At 54.8% G+C, this 6,072-nt stretch overlaps 1 non-coding gene across 1 annotated transcript; it reads left to right on the forward strand.

Moving 5' to 3' along the window:
* The first annotated feature begins 5,584 nt into the window (after window positions 1-5,584).
* On the forward strand, window positions 5,585-5,748 carry LOC119976944. Its single transcript, XR_005463098.1, has one exon. It is a non-coding gene; the product is annotated as a U1 spliceosomal RNA (small nuclear RNA).
* The last annotated feature ends 324 nt before the right edge of the window (window positions 5,749-6,072 follow it).

The following is a 6,072-nucleotide window of genomic DNA, read 5'->3' on the forward strand; positions in this document are numbered from 1 at the left end:
GTTGAATCGGATCCCGGATCTGGAGGCAGGGAGCTTGATAATGGGGGGGACTTCAGCATGGTGCTGGACCCAGCGCTGGACCATTCCAGGTCTAGGATGGGTAAGAGGCCGGTTGCGGCCAAGGTGCTCAGGGGGTTTATGGACCAGATGGGGGGAGTGGATCCATGGAGGTTTGCCAGGCCGGTGGCCAGAGAATTTTCTTTTTTCTCCCACGTCCATAAAGCCTATTCCCGGATAGACTTCTTTATAATGATAAGGGCACTAATCCCGAAAGTGGAGGGAACGGAATATTCGGCTATAGTCATCTCGGACCATGCCCCGCATTGAGTGGAACTGGAGTTGGGGGTGCAGAGGGACCAGCGCCCATTATGGTGCCTCGATGTGGGACTGTTGGCAGATGAGGAGGTGTGTGGGTGGATCCGGGAGTGTATTCAAAGATACATGGAGGCCAACGATAATGGGAAGGTGCAGGTGGGGGTAGTCTGGGAGGCTTTGAAGGTGGTGGTTAGGGGAGAGCTAATTTCCATTAGGGCCCATAGGGAGAAGAGAGACAGGAGGGAGAGGGAGAGATTGGTGGGGGGGATATTAAGGGTGGACAGGAGCTATGCAGAGGCCCCCGGGGAGGGGCTGCTTAGGGAGCGACGAAACCTCCATATGGAATTTGATCTATTGACCACGGGAAAAGCAGAGGCGCAGTGGAGGAAAATGCAGGGGGCGGTATATGAGTATGGGGAGAAGGCGAGCCGGACGCTGGCACATCAGCTTCGTAAGAGGGAGGCAGCGAGGGAGATTGGTGGAATTAGAGATAGAGGGCGGAATATGGTGCGGAGTGCGGTGAGAATAAATGAGGTATTTAGGGACTTCTATGGGAATCTGTATAAGTCTGAGCCCCCGGAGGGGGGGAGGGGGGGAGGGGATGCGGCGATTCTTGGATCAACTGAGGTTCCCGAGGGTGGAGGAGGAGCAGGCGGCTGGTTTGGGGGCGCCGATTGGGCTGGAGGAGCTGGTTAAGGGATTGGGGAGCATGCAGCGGGGAAGGCTCCGGGACCGGACGGGTTCCCGGTTGAATTTTATATTAAGTATGTGGACCTGCTGGGCCTGTTGCTGGTGAGAACTTTTAATGAGGCGAGGGAGGAGGGGACCTTGTCCCCAACAATGTCCCAGGCACTGATCGCGCTGATTTTGAAGCGGGACAAGGATCCATTGCAATGTAGATCGTGTAGGCCGATTTCGCTCCTCAATGTAGATGCTAAGTTACTGGCGAAGGTTCTGGCTACAAGGATTGAGGTCTGTGTCCCGGGGGTGATCCATGAGGACCAGACGGGGTTTGTGAAGGGCAGGCAGTTGAACACGAATGTGCGGAGGCTCTTAAATGTGATCATGATGCCCTCGGTGGAGGGGGAAGTGGAGGTAGTGGCGGCCATGGACGCGGAGAAGGCCTTCGATCGGGTGGAGTGGGAGTATCTCTGGGAAGTACTTAGGAGGTTTGGGTTCGGGGAAGGGTTCATAAGGTGGGTCAGGCTGTTATATAGGGCCCCAGTGGCGAGTGTGGCTACGAACCAGCAGAGGTTGGATTATTTTAGGTTGTATCGCGGGACGAGGCAGGGGTGTCCCTTATCCCCCTTGTTGTTTGCACTGGCAATTGAGCTGCTGGCCATGGCACTGAGGGAGTCTGGGAACTGGAGGGGATTGGTCCAGGGGGGAGGAACACCAGGTGTCGTTATATGCTGATGACCTGCTGTTATATGTTGCAGACCCAGTGGAGGGGATGGTGGAGGTTATGCGGATCCTTGGGGAGTTTGGGGTCTTTTCGGGTTATAAGCTCAATGTGGGGAAGAGTGAGCTCTTTGTGGTGCATGCGGTGGACCAGGGAAGGGGGATAGACGATCTACTGCTGAAGAGGGCAGGGATATCTGGGGATCCAGGTAGCTAGGAGCTGGGGGGCCCTGCATAAGCTCAATTTGGCACGGTTGGTGGAACAGATGGAGGAGGATTTCAAGAGATGGGATATGCTGCCACTCTCACTGGCGGGTAGGGTGCAGTCGGTCAAGGTGATGGTCCTCCTGAGGTTCCTGTTTGTGTTCCAGTGCCTGCCCATCCTAATCCCCAGGGCTTTTTTTAAACGGGTAAGCAGGAGCATTATGGGATTCGTCTGGGCGAATAAGACCCCGAGGGTGAAGAGGGTGTTTTTGGAGTGTAGCAGGGACAGAGGGGGGCTGGCGCTGCCGAATCTATGTGGCTAATATTGGGCAGCTAATGTGGCAATGATCCTTAAGTGGGTAATGGAGGGAGAGGGGGCGGCATGGAAGAGGCTAGAGGTGGCATCTTGTGTGGGCACGAGTCTGGGGCGCTGGTGATGGCACCGTTGCCGCTCCCGCTGACAAAGTACACCACGGGTCCAGTGGTGGCGGTGACTCTGAAGATCTGGGGGCAGTGGAGGTGACATAGGGGTGAGGTGAGGGCCTCGGTCTGGTCCCCGATACGAGAGAACCACAAGTTTGTTCCGGGTAGGATGGATGGGGGGTTTCTGAGCTGGCATCGGGCAGGGATGAAAAGGATGGGGGACCTATTCATTGATGGGACTTTTGCGAGCCTAGGGGCACTAGAGGAGAAATTTGGGTTACATCCCGGAATGCTTTTAGGTACATGCAAGTGAGGGCGTTTGTGAGACGGCAGGTGAGGGAATTTCCGCTGCTCCCAGCACAAAGGATTCAGGACAGGGTGATTTCAGGCGTATGGGTTGGAGAAGGCAAGGTCTCGGCGATCTATCAGGAGCTGTAGGAAGAGGAGGAGGCCTCGGTGGAGGAGTTAAAGGGCAAGTGGGAGGAGGAGCTTGGAGAGGAGCTGAATGAGGATCTGTGGGCCGATGCCCTGAGTAGGGTTAATTCCTCCTCTTTTTCAAAAATAAATTTAGAGTACCCAATTATTTTTTCCAATTAAGGGGCAATTTAGAGTGGCCAATCTACCTAACTTGCACATCTTTGGGTTGTGGGGGTGAAACCCACGCAGACACGGAGAGAATGCGCAAACTCCACATGGACAGCGACCCAGGGTCGGGATTTGAACCCGGGTCCTCAGCGCCGTAGGCAGCAATGCTAACCACTGTGCCACCGTGCTGTCCCTGATTCCTCCTCCTCTTGCGCCAGGCTCAGCCGAATACAGTTCAAAGTTGTTCATGGGGCGCATATGCCGGGGCGAGGATGAGTAGGTTTTTTGGGGTGGAGGACAGGTGTGTGAGGTGCTCGGGGAGCCCAGCAAATCACGCCCATATGTTTTGGACGTGCCCGGCGCTGGAGGTGTTCTGGAGGGGCTTTGCGAGGACCATGTCCAAAGTGGTGAACACCCGGGTCAAGCCGAGCTGGGGGATAGCATTATTTGGGGTATCGGACGAGCCGGGAGTGCAGGAGCCGAAAGAGGCTGGTGTTCGGGCCTTTGCGTCCCTGGTAGCCCGGCGGAGGATCCTACTAATGTGGAGGGATGCGAAGCCCCCAGGCGTGGGAGCTTGGATTAACGATATGGCAGGGTTCATCAAGCTGGAAAGGATAAAGTTTGCCTTGCGGGGGTCTGTGCAGGGGTTCTCCGGGCGGTGGCAACCGTTCCTAGACTTTCTCGTGGAACGTTAGGTGGAGGTCAACAGCTGCAGCCGGTTTTTCGTTTTTTGGTTTAGATTAGAGTGGGGCGTTTTCCTTACTGGCGTGTTTATCTGTTAAAGGGGGGTTATTGTATTTTGTTGGGAATCCGATGTATAATTTTTGCTTGTTTTGTGCTTTATTCTTTTCTCTGTTTGGACTGTTTTGTTGAAAATTGTTGAAAATTTGAATAAATATATTTAGGAAAGGATTGGAGGCTGTGTGTGTGTGGGGGGGGGGGGGGAGTGTGTGTTGGGGGAGTGTGTGTGTGGGGGGGAGTGTGTGTGTGGGGGGGGAGTGTGTGTGTGATATGGGGGAGTGTGTGTGTGTGATATGGGGGGGAGTGTGTGGGGGGAGTGTGTGTGTCGGTTGTGTGTCTATGTTGGGTGTCAGTGTGTGTATGTCAGGTGTCTGTGTATGTATGTTGGGGGTGTGTTGGGGTGTGATTTAGTGTCGGATGTCTGTGTGTGTCTGGGGCGTGTGTATGTCGTGCGGGTATTGCGGCTGTGTGTCTGTGTCAGGTGCCTGTCTGTGTGTCAGTGATGTGTCTATCTATGTGTGTTGGACGTGTATGTGATTGGGGGGGGGGGGAGTGGGGAGGGGGAGTGTGTGTGTGGGGGGAGGAATGTGTGGGGGGGGGGAAGTGTGTGTGGGGGGAGTGTGTGTGTGGGGAGGGTAGTGTGTGGGGGGGCAGTGTGTGTGGGGGGGGTGTGTACGTGTGTGGGGGAGGAGTATGTGTGGGGAGGGTAGTGTGTGTGGGGGGAGTGTGTGTTGGAGGGAGTGTGTGTGGGGGCAGTGTGTGTGGGGGGGCAGTGTGTGTGGGGGGAGTGTGTGTGTGGGGAGGAGTATGTGTGGGGAGGGTAGTGTGTGTGGGGGGAGTATGTGTGGGGAGGGTAGTGTGTGTGGGGGGGAGTATGTGTGTGTGGGGGGCAGTGTGTGTGGGGGCAGTGTGTGTGGGGGGAGTGTGTGTGTGGGGGGCAGTGTGTGTGGGGGCAGTGTGTGTGGGGGGAGTGTGTGTGTGGGGGCAGTGTGTGTGGGGGGAGTGTGCGTGGGGGGTAGTGTGTGTGGGGGGAGTGTGCGTGGGGGGCAGTGTGTGTGGGGGGAGTGTGTGTGTGGGGAGGAGTATGTGTGGGGAGGGTAGTGTGTGTGGGGGGAGTATGTGTGTGTGTGGGGGGGCAGTGTGTGTGGGGGGAGGGTAGTGTGTGTGGGGGGAGTATGTGTGTGTGGGGGGGCAGTGTGTGTGTGGGGGAGAGTGTGTGGGGAGGGTAGTGTGTGGGGGGAGTGTGTGTGGGGGCAGTGTGTGTGTGTGGGGAGGGCAATGTGTGGGAGGGGAAATGTGTGTGGGTGGGGGAGTGTGTGTACGTGTGTGGGGGAGGAGTATGTGTGTGTGGGGGGGCAGTGTGTGTGTGTGTGTGTGTGTGGAGGGGGGGGTAGTGCGTGCCCCCATGAACCTCAGCCTTCGCCCCCCCCCCCCCCCCCCCCGCCCCCACACAAACAAATGTGTGGGGGGATAATCTCGTAAGATTATCCACAAACTCCTCATGACCCACAAACCTCTCTTGGAGACAACAATCAACATCTTTGTGACTCCAAAAACCTCCTCACCAATCTCTCTCTCCCAGTGTCAGAGAAGTTAAACTTTTCCTTGCTGAACAAAGTTAGACAGAGAAAGTTTTCTTTCCGGAAAACAGTCCCTTGTTTGACGGACAGATTGGTTGAGGGGCGGTTCACTTCCGTTTAAGGGTAATATGCAAATTAGATAGCAGGTTTTTTTATCAATGTGTTTCTTACTAGAGAGGGATATTCGACAAATTTTCCAATTAATACAACATAGGTAGTCCAATTCAGTAGAACGAACTGTACGTAAAGGGACAGTTCGGCGATGTAAATGCAGTAAGTGTGAGTGTAAGATGTGATGTGTGGTGTGGGCTTGGAGGCTGTGAGCGTTTTTAAGCATACTTACCTGGCAGGGGTGAAACCATGATCAAGAAGGTGGTTCGCCCAGGACGAGGCTAGCCCATTGCACTTCGGGTGTGCTGACGCCTGCGATGTCCCCAAATGCGGGATACTCGACTGCAAAATTTGTGGTAGTGGGGGACTGCGTTCGCGCTCTCCCCTGATTTACAAATCAAAAATAGAACTGCAATTAACGGACTAACCAATAGGACGCTGAACTCTTTTTACACCTATCCAGTCCTTTGCATTTGCAGCAGTTATGTCGTCTTTTCACCCAGTAATCGCCCGTTTCCATTATTTTGCTCCCTTCCATTGTCGCCGGACAATTATTCGTTCTGCTCACACATTATTACTTCAGCCTGCAATCGACCCACAACTAGAATTTATTTCCCCCAGAAAAAATTACCCTCACCCCACGCAATTCTCACCCTGCCATTATATTTTGTGGCCAGCAAATTCCAAGCACCATGGGCTGGATTCCTGAGGC

The sequence above is a fragment of the Scyliorhinus canicula genome, chromosome 13 (assembly GCF_902713615.1).
Source record: "Scyliorhinus canicula chromosome 13, sScyCan1.1, whole genome shotgun sequence".
Lineage (NCBI taxonomy): Eukaryota > Metazoa > Chordata > Chondrichthyes > Carcharhiniformes > Scyliorhinidae > Scyliorhinus > Scyliorhinus canicula.